At 44.3% G+C, this 14,569-nt stretch overlaps 1 protein-coding gene across 3 annotated transcripts in view; it reads left to right on the top strand.

Moving 5' to 3' along the window:
- Window positions 1-2,738: 2,738 nt before the first annotated feature.
- RNF185 (ring finger protein 185) overlaps window positions 2,739-14,569 on the top strand; it is a 46,719-nt gene continuing 34,888 nt past the window's right edge. For 2 of the 3 annotated variants that reach the window (XR_002941235.3, XM_024352853.3), the window contains exon 1: window positions 2,739-2,874. The gene's annotated coding sequence lies outside the window, so the exon portion shown is untranslated. Of the gene's footprint in view, window positions 2,875-8,593; window positions 8,718-14,569 lie in introns of all 3 variants that reach the window. The other variant, XM_063808161.1, reaches the window with a different exon arrangement.

Here is a 14,569-nt window from a genome sequence, read left to right on the forward strand (position 1 = left end):
TGTTCCAAGTATCCTCATAACAACTTTTTGAGGTAGGAAGAAATTGGAACACATCTGTGGTTAAACAAGTTGAGTTTATCACTTGTTATGGGGTAAGGGTGAGAGGACATGAATCATGAGAAACAATAGGGCTGCTGGGCTTGGTGGCTCACATCTGTAATCCCGGCACTGTAGAAGCCCAAGGTGGGAGGAACACCTTAGGTCAGGAGTTCGAGACCAGCCTGGCCAACATGGTGAAACCCTGTCCCTACTAAAAATACAAAAATTAGCCGGGAGTGATGGTGGGCGCCTGTAATCCCAGCTACTTGGGAGGCTGAGGCAGAAGAATCACTTGAACCCAGGAGGCAGAGGCTGCAGTGAGCTGAGATCACACCACTGCACTCCAGCCTGAGTGACAGAGTGATACTCTGTCTCAAAAACAAACAAACAAAGGGGCATCTCAGTAACAAAGTGTTACAAAGGACACATAGGATTTGGGCTTGCATTAGGTGATTTGGAGGAGGGCTTAAGAAAATGGGGTTTTCTGGATTGGATGCTGCCTATGAGTGAGTACCTTGATAAACATTATTTAGAAGGAGGGAAGAGTAGACCGAGGCTAAATCTATAATCTCTATATGAGCCAGAATAGGGAAATGTTTGGCCATTTTTGTAGTTCGAACAATGCTCATGTTTTGTCTGGGTTTAGACATGATTCGAGTGGTTTTGTTATTGTCTTGATCCATCATGGTCACATAGTGGCCTTGTTTGATGTTGATGTTCTGTGAAGTTTTTATGTTCAATAAGAGAACACACCAAGGTCTATTTGTGAGTGCCAGACCATCTCCTGGATATCAGGGGCTGTTTTTCTCTTAGAGCTTGGTTTCAAATCCAGGTTTGTGTGACTGGAAACATCCCCTGTATTACTTCTTGATCACAGGAACTTGCGAAGGTGGCTGGCAGACTAGGACTTTCATCTATGAGCTTATTTCATCTACTATTTTTAATTTTTTTTCTGAGACGGAGTTTCACTCTTGTCGCCCAGGCTGGAGTGCAATGGCACGATCTTGGCTCACTATAACCTCTGTCTCCTGGGTTCAAGCAATTCTCCAGCCTCAGCCTCCCAAGTAGCCGGGATTACAGGTGCCCGCCACCACGCCTGGCTAATTTTTGTATTTTTAGTAGAGATAAGTTTCACCATGTTGGCCAGGCTGGTCTCGAACTCCTGACCTCAGGTGATCCGCCCGCCTCGACCTCCCAAAGTGCTGGTATTATAGGCGTGAGCCACCGCGCCGGCCTTTATCTACTATGTTCACCTCCTACTCAGGTCCGATCCCTAACAGTTCCTGGGATAACTGTAGGTACTTAATAAATGCTAGTTGAATGAATGAAGATGGCTGTCAAGAACTCCAATGACTGCTTGAGTGCAAATCACAAGCTCCATCACCTATCAGTATGTGATTTGATACAATATGTATTAACAGCTAATCCACAATCCATATTCAAATTTCATTACTTGTCCCAATATTGTCCATTACAACTATTCCACCACCACCACCACCCCAGTCCAGGGTCCTATTTAGAATCACACACCACATTTTGTTGTCATGCTTCTTTAGTCTCCTTTAAACTGGAACAGTTCCTCAGCTTTTCTCTGTTTTTCATGACAATGAGTTATTTTGTAGAGAGTGTCCTTCATTTGGGGTTCTCTAGCACTTCCTCATGAGATGTGTACGGTGCACTTTTGACAGAAATACCACAGATGTGTTCTCAGTGCATTTTATTAGGAGGCCCTTGATCTGACCCATTAACTAGTGGTGTTAACTTTGATCACTTTGATCTGTTTGTTCTGCTAGGTTAAACCTCTGTAACATCACCATTTTCCCTTTGTAATCAATAGCTAATTTATGGGAGACACTTTTACTGTTGTAAACATCCCGTTTCTCTAGTTTTACCACACATTATTGATTTCCTAATTCCACCATGTTTATTAGCTGGCATTCTACAAAAAGGAAGACTTTCCCTTCACCCATTAATATGCTCACTTCTTTATGTTTGTAACGACTCATGGATTACTATTTTATTCAATTAGTTATACTCTATTACTATCACTCCATATTTTGATTCTGAAATTGCCCTGACTTGGCCAGTAGGATCTCCTTCAAGACAACTCCTGTGTTCTTTGACACATTCCCATGATTCTTATTACCATCAACCTTATATTCTAGTGTAACAAGATGTTCCAAGTTTATCTGGTACTTTCCGGAATGAGTTAGTTCTTTCTCTCTCTCTCTCTTTTTTTTTTTTTTTTTTTTTTTTTTTGACGGAGTCTCACTCTGTCGCCCAGGCTAGAGTGCAGTGGTGCGATCTCAGCTCACTGCAACCTCCGCCTCCCGGGTTCAAGCGATTCTCCTGCCTCAGCCTCCCGAGTAGCTGGGATTACAGGTGTGCGCCACCACGACCGGCTACTTTTTGTATTTTGAGTACAGAGGGGTTTCACCATTTTGGCCAGGCTGGTCTCGAACTCCTGACCTCAAGTGATCCATCCGCCGCGGCCTCCCAAAGTGCTGGAATTACAGGTGGGAGCCACCGCGCCCGGCCGGAATCAGTTTTTTTCTTTTAGGAGCCCCGAACCCAAAGCTCTTTGAAAAGCTGCTGAAGAGCTCCAAGGTTCCTCCGCTTCCTGCTCGCAGGCGGAACCTTAGAGCTTCGGACATGGAAATTAACCTCTTCCGGTTGGGGCCGGAAGTCCCTCCGAGAGGGGCGGCTCCGCGTCATGTGACTGGAGTCCGCGTAGGAGGGGTCGGAGGTCCTACCCAACAGATTGACGCGGCGTTAGTATTGGCCGTGTACCCGAAAAACTGATTGACTGGGCTGGCGTTAACTGTGCGGAGGCAGGTATGTGAGGGGCTGGGGTTGGGGCGGGGGCCGCCAAAGTTTAGGGACGGGGGCGGGAGACCCGGGTCCGCCTTCCCAGGACACACGGGCTTCAACATCTGAGCCCAGGGGCCCAGAGACAGCAAGACCGGTCATGTCTGTCCCCGAAAAGAGGACGAGCTGGCGTTGTGGTTCTGCGTCCCATGATTACAGATTGGGGAAACTGAGGCCTTGAGAAAGAGAAGGGCTCCCACAAGCTCTCCTTTCGAGACATGGGCACTGATTCCCATTCTATCCCCCGTGCGAGACCGCCTCTATCATCTGGGAGTGCATTTCACGAGTTTGCCCTGAGTGGAGAAGCAGAGGCCGGGGAGCGCGGTGAACAGAGTTGGGCTGAAAGTAAGAGACCTGGATTCGAGACTTCGCCACCGACAGACAATTGTGCGTTCTGGGCCAAATCTCTTCCCTGTGCTGGGCCTCAGTTTTCTCGTGTCTAAAACGGGGCAGTGTTTTTCAAAATATGGTTCTTACACCATCTGCTTTGTAATTCTCTGAGATGCCGGCTTTACAGCGCGGGACTCAATTCAGACTTCTGGTTTAGAATCTGAACTTATGTGTAGGGGGGTCCTGTATATACTGATGTTTGAAGCTCATTGATTTTAAGTGCTTTCCTGCTGTGAGCACTAGATATCCATTCTTCGCTTTGAGGCAGCTGGTGCCAGTTCAGGAACTTTGAAAGAACTGGAATGGTTAGCTCAGTAAAGAGAGCAATGGAAGGGAATTAACTTTTTAAAAATTGAAAATACTGTTACGGCAAAGAGGGCTTCCACTTCATCTTTAGGCTAAAAGAGGCAGAACTAGGACTAACAGGTGAATTCTACAGGAAGACAAGATTTTTGCTTAATAGAAGAACTTAAATGGAAGAATCGTCAGAGGTGACCACCGATGGAGTGAATGGATTGCCTCCGTGCCTCCTTTCGAGGGAGGTATATAGGTATTAGATGAAGGTCCTTTCCAACTTGAAAGTCTGTGATTCTAAGTAGTTGTTCTGCATCTTTCTGGTGCTGACTCTGCTCTCAAGGCAAATGTGACTTTTTTCTTCTCTTTTGACACTTCCATCACTTTAGCCTACATCTCCTGTAAATAAGGCCAATGCATCTGACCTTACGTAATCTCTTCCTGGTTGTCCTGTGCACCATCCTTCTTTTCAAGGACTTTGGAATGACCCAATATCTGATAGAGGCACCTTAAATGTTTATTGAATGAATAAGTAAACTGGGTCCCACCCCATGGGTTAGTAGCTTTTTTCTAAGAACAAGTTGGAAATGCCTCTGAAGATTTTATGTTTGACCAGGAGAAGCCAGTGAACTCTGAATCACAAAATTGAGGACTCTCAGTTGAAAGGACCCCTTGAGGTTGTTCAGACCAGCCTTCTCTTCCCTGGAACATAATCCCTGCTTGAATCCTCTCTTCAGCAATATGTGTATAGATGTGAGAGAATTTTTGCAGTTTGTTGGCTAGCTTTCCATGCATCATATAAAAACAGTCCTCTTATAGACTTGACTTGCCAGTTCGCACACATGACAAGTTCCAGCTTTTTTTTTTTTTTTTTTGAGTATTTAGTAGAGATGGGGTTTCACCATGTTGGCCAGGCTGGTCTCGAACTCCTGACCTCAAGTGATCCGCCTGCCTCAGCCTCCCAAAGTGCTGGGATTTCAGGTGTAAGCCACTGTGCCTGGCCTCTAGCATACCTTTGGTTTTCTAATCAAACATTATTATGTCCTTATTTTGTGCATTACAAAGCTCTGCCTAAATCACTTTTTCAACACCTGCTAGAATGCTTAGGAATGTTTATGTTGTCTTAGGGAGCAGAGGCTCCATATTATGACCCACTTCTGCTGACTTGCTCCCCCGCCGCCACAAAAGTTAGGGTTGAGCCAAAACTTCCTGCCAGTTATCGACTTGTGTTTCCCAAGATTAAAAAATAAAAAAGTTGTGAAATGCTTATTCAGATGTTATCCAGGTACTGGGTAAAATGATCTTAATTTGTTGGAGTTTTTAGAACTTCTCGATCTAAAAGTTTCCTTTTAAAGAAGTGTCTGAATTGACATTCTCATAAGTATGTTCTTCAGGCCACTGGTCTGAAGAAGTGGCTCTGAAAAAAGGATTTGATGCTAATAATAAGTTTGAGAAAGCCACATACCATTATTCTTTCTTGGAGCTTCTCAATATGTAATACCACATTAAAAGCACTTGAGAGGTCCTGCAATAAGGAAATGTGCTTTATAAGCCAAGATAATAACTTGTTCCATTTGTTTAATCTACTTGATGTCAAATCTTTTTTTTTTTTAATTGAAGCACACATTAGCAAATTCTGACCTAGAGTGGGGATCTGCATACTATATATAGGCTGTGAACCAAACCTGGACCTACTGCTTGTTTATATGGTCTGTGAGCTAAGGGTGCTTTTTACATTTTTCTTTCTTTCTTTTTTTTTTTTTTTTTTAAGACAGAGTCTCGCTCTGTTGCCCAGGCTGGAATGCAGTGGCTCCATCTCGGCTCACTGCAAGCTCCGCCTCCTGGGTTCATGCCATTCTCCTGCCTCAGCCTCCCGAATAGCTGGGACTACAGGCGCCCACCCCGATGACTGGCTAATTTTTTGTATTTTTAGTGGAGATAGGGTTTCACTGTGTTAGCCAGGATGGTCTTGATCTCCTGACCTCGTGATCTGCCCGCCTCGGCCTCCCAAGGTGCTGGGATTACAGGCGTGAGCCACCACGTCTGGCCTGCTTTTTACATTTTTAAATGATGGGAAATAAAAGAAGAATAATATTACATAGGTGACAATTACAGGAAGATAAAATTTCAGTGTTCATTTCAGTCACACCCATTTATTTATACTCATATATATTTACATATTGTCTTTGGGTGCTTTAATGCTGCTCAGTGGAGTTGATTACTTCCCATAAAAACCATATGGTCCACAGAGTCTGAAGTATTTACTCTATGGCCCTTTATGGAAAAAAAATTGCCAATTCCTGACCTGCATCGTATACATTTTTTTTTTTTTTTTTTTTTTTTTTGAGACAGTGACTCGCTCTGTTGCCCAGGCTGGAGTGCAGTGGCACGAACGTAGCCTACTACAGCCTTGACCTCCTGGGCTGAAGCCATCTTCCCACCTCAGCCACCCGAGTAGTTGGGACTACGGGCACACACCACCACACCCAGCTAACTTTTACATTTTTTATAGAGATGAGGTCTCACTATGTTGCCCAGGCTGGTCTCAAATCCCCGAGCTCAAACGATTCTCCTGCCTCAGCCTCTCAAAGTGCTAGGATTACAGGTATGAGCCACCACTCCCAGCCATGTATTGTTTTTTAACTTTTTATTTTATTTTATTTTATTTATTTATTTGAAACGGAGTCTCACTCTGTCGTCCAGGCTGGAGTGCAGTGGCGCAATCTCGGCTCACTGTAACCTCCACCTCCCGGGTTCAAGCAATTCTCCTGCCTCAGCCTTCTGAGTAGCTGGGACTACAGGTGCACGCCACCTCGCCTGGCTTATTTTTGTATTTTTAGTGGAGACGGGGTTTCACCATGTTGGCCAGGATGGTCTCAATCTCCTGACCTCAAGTGATCCACCCACCTCAGCTTCCCAAAGTGCTGGGATTACAGGCTTGAGCCACCGTGCCTGGCCCCTTATTATTATTATTCTTTTTTTTTTAGATGGAGTTTCACTCTTGTTGCCCAGGCTGGAATGCAGTGGGACAATCTCAGCTCACTGCAACCTCTGCCTCCCAGGTTCAAGCGATTCTCCTGCCCCAGCCTCCCAAGTAGCTGGGATTACAGGCATGCGCCACCACACCTGGCCAATTTTTGTATTTTTAGTAGAGGTGGGTTTCACCGTGTTGGCCAGGCTGGTCCTGAACTCTTGACCTCAGATGATCCACCCGCCTTGGCGTCCCAAAGTGCTGGGATTACAGCCATGAGCCACTGCGCCCGGCCTTTTTATTTTGAAATAATTTTACCCTTACACTAAACTTGCAAAAATAATCCACAAACTTTCTGTATATCTGTCATCTAACTTCACCTAATGTCAAAACTGTACATAATTATATCAGAATTTTCCAAACAAGAAATTTAACATTAATGCAATATTACTAGCTAGTCTAGAGACTTTATTCAGATTTTGCCGTTTGTCGCACTATGTCCTTTTTCTGTTCCAGGACCCAATCCTGGATCCTACATCACATTTAGTTGTCAAGTCTCCCTGGTCTCATCAGATATCTGGGACAGTTCCTCATTGTCTTTTTTTTTTTTTTTTTTGAGACGGAGTCTCACCCTGTCACCCAGGCTGGAATACAGTGGCATGATCTCAGCTAACTGCAACCCCCCTCCTGGGTTCAAGCGATTCTCCTGCCTCAGCCTCCTGAATAGCTGCAATTACAGGCGTGTGCCACCATGCCCAGCTGTTTTTTGTATTTTTAGTAGAGTGGGGTTTCACCATGTTGGGCAGGCTGGTCTTGAACTCCCAACCTCAGATGATCCACCTGCCTCGGCCTCCCAAAGTTCTGGGATTACAGGTGTGCCACCACACCCGGCCTGCATTTGCACTAAAATTTATTTTTTTTTAATTGTTTGTTTGTTTGTTTTTGAGATGGAATTTCACTCTTATTGCCCAGGCTGGAGTGCAGTGGCGCAATCTTGGCTCACCGCAACATCTGCCTCCCGGGTTCAAGCGATTCTCCTACCTCAGCCTCCCAAGTAGCTAGGATTACAGGCATGCACCACCACGCCCGGCTAATTTTGTATTTTTTTTTTTTTTAGTAGAGACAGGGTTGCTCTATGTTGGTCAAGCTGGTCTGGAACTCCCGGCCTCAGGTGATCTGTCTGCCTCAGCCTCCCAAAGTGCTGGGATTACAGGTGTGAGCCACTGCGCCTGGCCATTTGCACTAAAATTTATGAGGGTTCCAGTTTCTCCGCATCCACAACACTTGTTATTGCCCACTAAAAAAACTATATCTCTCCTAGTGGGTGTGAAGTGATATCTCATTGTGGTTTTGATTTGCATTTCCTTAATGGCTGATGATGATGATGATGATGTTCTTATTGGCCATCTGCATATCTTATTTGGAGAAATGTCTGTTTAGATCTTTTGCTCATTTTGTAATTGAGTTATTTGTTATTGTGTACAATTTTGAATGTAGGTATTCAAAGAGTTTGCAGATCTCTTGAAATAACTCAGTGATTTGACCTGCAAATTCTGAGGCAATGCCAGTATCTCCCTGATCTGAATGTAGTTGGATTTGGACATACTAAAGCACAAAGTAAATTTCCATTTGAGGCTACTGACCATGCAGAGCTTGACTCAAACCCAGCCACTTCTGGCCATGTGGAGTTGGAGTGGCCATGGTCAAGTGAAAGGAAGGGTACTATTTGCGTCCAGAAATGAGGTTGTCATCCAAGATATGATAAGACTAGTCGGGGAGCCTTCATTTTGGGTGCCACTCTGCTGTATGTCTGGTTATAGGCAGAGAGTAGAGGAGTCAGTGGTGGTTTCAATGCTCAGGACTAGCTGCTCATAGCTACATAACTGCAGTGCTCCTAGGCCTATCTTGACCCTACAGCATTTGGCCGTAACCAAACCATCTTGGACACGTACCTTGAAACAAACAAAAACTTCAGTAATGTAAATTGTGAAAGTAGTATGTGCTTATTTTATTATTATTTTTTTTTTTTAGAGATGGAGTCTTGCTCTGTTGCCCAGGCTGGAGTGCAGTGGCACAGTGTCGACTCACTGCAGCCCTCCATCTCCCAGATTCAAGCAATTCTCGTGCCTCAGTTCCTGAGTAGCTAGAATTACAGGCAAGTGCCATCATGCCCGACTAATTTTTGTATTTTTAGTAGAGATGGGGTTTCATGATCTTGGCCAGGCTGGTCTCGAACTCCTGACCTCAAGTGATCCGCCTACCTCAGTCTCCCAAAGTGCTGGGATTACAGGCATGAGCCACCATGCCCTGCCGATGTGCTCATTTTAGACATTTTGGGAAATACAGAAAAATCTCCCTCTCCCCACCCTAGTCATCCCTAGCTCTAGTATCTAGAGAACCTTTGTTGCAGTTGCTATATTTCCTTCTTGTTTCCTGCTACGGGGCACATTTTTAATAGTTGGAATCACTCACTGTACACAGGTCCATATCTTGCTTTTTCTTATTAACATCTAAAACTGAAGAAAACACACATTTTAATTTTAATGTCTCCATGTTTTTGCCAGCTTCTTCTATAAGCATTTCTTCTTCTTCTTCTTCTTCCTCTTCCCCTTCCCTTCCCCTCCTCCTCCTCCTCCTCCTTCTCCTTCTTCTTCTTCTTCCTCTTCCTCTTCCTCTTGCTCTTCCTCTTCTTCTTCTTCTTCTTCTCGAGACAGAGTCTGGCTCTGTTGCCCAGGCTGGAGTGCAATGGTGCGATCTTGGCTCACTGCAACCTCCGCCTCCCGGGTTCAAATGATTCTCCTGCCTCAGCCTCCCGAGTAGCTGGGGTTATAGGTGCCTGCTACCATGCCCAGCTAATTTTTGTATTTTTGGTAGAAACGAGATTTCACCATGCTGGCCAGGCTGGTCTCGAACTCCTGACCTCAGACGATCCACCCACCTCAGCCTCCTAAAGTGTTGGGATTACAGGCGTGAGCCACCGCACCTGGCCTATAAGCGTTACTTCTGATGGCCTACATAGATTTCCATTTCCTTAACTTTTCATTTATTTAATAAGTCTTACTATGTAGACGTAATGTGTATAATAAGTACTTGGTATGTTCTTAGTGGGATAGAAATGTAGTTTTGATTTTTTTAAATAAGGAGCATAGATTTTCTTAAATTTTTTTTTATTGTGGTAAGATGTACATAACATAATATTTACTGTTTTAACTAATTTTATCTATTTAAATTTTTTTTGAGATAGGGTCTCACTCTGTGGCCTAGGCTGAAGTGTAGTGGCAGCTCACTGCAGCCTCAACCTCTGAGGCTCAAGCAATCCTCTTGCCTCAGCCCCCTAAAGTGCTGAAATTACAGCAGTGAGCCATTGTGCCTGGCCCATTTTAATTATTTTTAAATGTACAATTCAGTGGCATTAAGTAAATTCACAATGTTGTATAACCATCACCACTATTTCCAAAACTTTTTCAGCATACCAAACAGAAACTCTACCCATGAAGCAATAACTCCTCGTTCTCTCCTCCCCCCAGCTCCTGGTAACCTCTGATCCACTTTCTATCTGTATGAATTTGCCTATTCTGGATATTTCTAATAAGATTCTAATAAGAAAATCACACAATGTATGACCTTTTATGGAAACGTAGGGGGTTTTTTTTTCCTTTTTTTTTTTTTTTTTTTTTGAGACAGTCTCACTCCATTGTCACCCAGGCTGAGTGCAGTGGTGCCATCTCAGCTCACTTCAACCTCCGCATCCTGGGTTCAAGCAATTATTGTGCCTCAGCCTCCCAAATAGCTGGAATTACAGGCGCTCACCACCACACCTGGCTCATTTTTGTATTTTTAGTAGAGATGGGGTTTTGCCATTTGCCCAGGCTGGTCTCGAACGCCTGACCTCAAGTGATCCGCCTGCCTTGGCCTCCCAAAGTGCTGGGATTATAGGCATGAGCCACCGTACCTGTGCCCAGTTTTTTAAATTGTAGTGAAATTCATATAAAATTTACCATCATAACCATTTTTTAAATGTACAGCTCAGTGGTATTAAGTACATTCATGTTCTAGAAACATCACCACCATCTACCTCCAGAACTGTTTTCATCTTGCAAAAGTGAAACTCTGTGTCTATTAAACAATAACTCCCTATTTCTTCTTCCCCCTAGCCACTGCCAATCACTATTCTACTTTCTGTCTCTATGATTTTGTTTACTCTAAGTACGTCATATAAGTAGAATCATACAGTATTTGTCCTTTTTATTTTTGAAGATGAGGTCTAACCGTGTGGCTGGTGTCAGACTCTTGGGTTTAAGTGATCTTTCTGCCTCAGCCTCCCAAGTAGCTGGGGTTACGTGTGGGCACCACTGCACCCAGCTTAGTATTTGTCTTCCTTTGACTGACTTATTTCACCTAACATGATGTTCTTGAGGTTCATTTATGTTGTAGCATATGTGAGAATTTTTCTTCCTTTTTAAGATAAAATGATTTTCCGTTGTATGTATTTTGCTTATCCATTCATCTGTCGATGCAAACTTGGATTGCTTCCATGTTTCAGCTATTGTGAATACTGCTACTGTGAACATTGATGTATAGCTATTCCTTTGCGACCTTGCTTTCAATTATTTGGGTACATACCTAGAGGTAGAATTGCTGGATCATATGGTAGTTCAGTTTTTAATTTTTTTGAGGAGCCTCCGTGCTGTTTTCCACAGCAGCTGTACCATTTTACATTCCCACCAACAGAGCACAGGGGTTCTATTTCTCTACATCCTTGCCAAAACTTGTTATTTTCTGGTGTTATAAAAATAGTAGTCATTCTGATGGTATCTCATTGTGCTTTTGATTTGCATTTCCCTGATGATTAGTGATGTTGAGCACCCTTCTGTGTACTTTTGGGACATTTGTATTTCTTCTTTGAAGAAATGTCTCTATTCAAGTCCTTTGCCCCCCCGCCCCACCACCACCCTTTAAAAATTTTTTTTGAGAGAGAGTCTCTCTCTCTCTTGCCCAGGCTGGAGTGCAATGGTGGAATCTGGGTTCTGCAACCTCCACCTCCTGGGTTCAAGCAATTATCTTGCCTCAGCCTCCCACGTAGCTGGAAGTACAGGCATGTGCCACCACACCTGGCTAATTTTTTTTGTATTTTTAGTAGAGACAAGGTTTTGCCATGTTGCCCAAGTTGGTCTCAAACTTCTGACCTCAAGTGATCTGCCTGCCTAAGCCTCCCAAAGTGCTGGAATTACAGGCCTGAGCCACCATACCTGGCCCCACTTTTGAATCAGATTGTTTTGTTGTTAAGTTTTAGGAGTTATCTATGTATTCAGGATATTAATTCCTTTTCAGATATATGATTTGCAAATATTTTCTCCCATTCTGTGAATTGCCATTTTACTCTATTGGTAGTGTCTTTTTATGCACAAAATTTTTAAATTTTTATGAAATCCAATTTGTCTACTTTTTCTTTTGTTACCTGTACTTTTGGTGTCATTCCAAGAAATCATTGCCAGAAATATAGTTTTTAAAGTCATGACCAAGTGGCTCCTGGTTTAAAATTCTCAGAGGCGGCCCTAATTGCTGCCTGGTTATCATACCCTACTTCTCTTTTTTTAATTTTTAGTTTTTTAGAGACAGGGTCTCTCTGTTGCCAAGGCTGGAGTGCAGTGGCGTGATCTCAGCTCACTGCAACCTCTGCCTCCTGGACTCAAGCAGTCCTCCCACCTTTGCCTCTTGAATAGTTGGGACCACAGGCATGCGCCACTGCTCTTGGCTAATTTTTGTATTTTTTTTGTAGAGATTGGGGTTTTGCCATGTTACCCAGGCTGGTCTCAAACTTCTGGGCTCAAGTGATCTGCCTGCCTCCACCTTCCAAAGTGCTGGGATTACTGGCTGAGCCACCACACCTGGCCTTCAAACCGTACTTCTCTACTCTGCATCTGCTGTAGATGACAGGAGTCCATCTCTTCATTTCATTGGTCGTTGGGAACAAAGCTCCCGAGTGTTGGATCCTTGTCTTCCAGCTGGCCTAAGGACGTGCAAAGATTAGAAGCAGCACTTCTATGTTCATTGAGCCAGATTGTGTCTGCTTCTGTGGAAATGGCCTAGAGGACTCACTGGCCAAGTCCTGGGTCCAGTTGCCAGGTTAATTCCTGTGATAGTTTCTATAGCACCTGACTCTGATATTCGCTCTCTTAATTGCTCCTCAGAAGTGCCTTGTGATGTAACAGTGATGTGGTTTTTTGTTTTGTTTGTTTGTTTGTTTGTTTGAGACAGAGTCTTGCTCAGTTGCCCAGGCTGGAGTGCAGTGGTGCAATCTCTGCTCACTGCAAGCGCCGCCTCCTGGGTTCATGCCATTCTCCTGCCTCAGCCTCCCGAGTAGCTGGGACGACATTTGCCTGCCACCAGGCCTGGCTAATTTTTTTCGTATTTTTAGTAGAGACGAGGTTTCACCATGTTAGCCAGATGGTCTCGATCTCCTTACCTCGTGATCCACCTGCCTTGGCCTCCCAAAGTGCTGGGATTACAGGCATGAGCCACCACCTCTGGCCAGATGTGGTTTTTATTTTTTATTTATTTTATTTATTTATTGAGACAGAGTCTCACTCTGTCACCCAGGTTGGAGTGCGGTAGCATGATCTCAGCTCACTGCAACCTCCACCTCCAGGGTTCAAGCGATTCCCATGTCTCAGCCTTCCAGGTAACTGGGATTACAGACATGTGCCACCACACTCAGTTAATTTGTATTTTTTAGTAGAGATAGGGTTTCACCATGTTGGCTAAGGTGGTCTCGAACTCCTGACCTCAGATGATCCACCCACCTTGTACTCCCAAAGTGCTAAGATTACAGGTGTGAGCCACCACGCCTGGCCAGGTTTTTATTTTTTAATATTTATCTATTTATTTTTGAGACAAGGTCTTTGTATGCTGCCCAGGCTGGTCTCAAACTCTTGTCCTCAAGCAATCCTCCTGCCTCAGCCTCCTGAGTAGCTGGCATGTTCCACTGTGCCTGGCATGTGGGGGTTTTTAAAGATGGACAGGTCTCTGAATACAGGAGTGGATCCTGGGCAAAGCCTAAGGAAGTTTGTTGCTTTTTCTTAACACTATCATCTCTGCCAAGGCACTTCTTAGTGTGAGAAGCTTTTTGTTTTTTAATAGTTACATTCTGACTTGGTTATAAACTCCTTGAGCACAGGAACCAGGACCTTCTCTGATTTATTTATTTATTTATTTATTTATTTATTTATTTATTTATTTTTGAGACGGAGTTTTGTTGCCCAGGCTGGAGTGCAATGGCGCCATCTCGGCTCACTGCAACCTCCGCCTCCTTGGGTCAAGTGATTCTCCCGCCTCAGCCTCCCTAGTAGCTGGGATTACAGGCGCCCACCACCACGACCAGCTAATTTTTTTTTTTTTTTTTTTTTTGGTATTTTTAGTAGAGACAGGGTTTCACTATGTTGGCCAGGCTGGTCTTGAACTCCAGACCTCAGGCGATCCACCCGCCTCGGCCTCCCAAAGTGCTGGGATTACAGGCGTGAGCTACTGCACCCAGCCCTCTGATTTATTTTTATCATGGGCCTGGTAGTTGGCATTCTCTAAGTGTTTGCCAAACAGCACTGGTAACAAATACAATGGAGGTGGCTCAAGGCACAAGACCAATTTGTAAAAGTCAATATTATAGACTTTTCAAAATGGTATCATTTTGGTTTTATCTTTAATCACAGTTGGTCCTAGTTAGGACCTCCTGTTGAAAGAAGTGAGAGGCTGGGCGTGGTGGCTTGTGCCTGTAATCCCAGCACTTTGGGAGGCTGAGGCAAGCGGATCACCTGAGGTCGGGAGTTTGAGACCAGCCTGACCAACATGGAGAAACCCCATCTCTACTAAAAATACAAAATTAGCCGGGTGTGGTGGTGCATGCCTGTAATCCCAGCTACTCAGGAGGCTGAGGCAGGAGAATCTCTTGAACCTAGGAGGCGGAGGTTGCAGTGAGCCAAGATTGTGCCATTGCACTCCAGCCTGGGCAAC

Source organism: Pan troglodytes, chromosome 23 (genome assembly GCF_028858775.2).
Source record: "Pan troglodytes isolate AG18354 chromosome 23, NHGRI_mPanTro3-v2.0_pri, whole genome shotgun sequence".
Lineage (NCBI taxonomy): Eukaryota > Metazoa > Chordata > Mammalia > Primates > Hominidae > Pan > Pan troglodytes.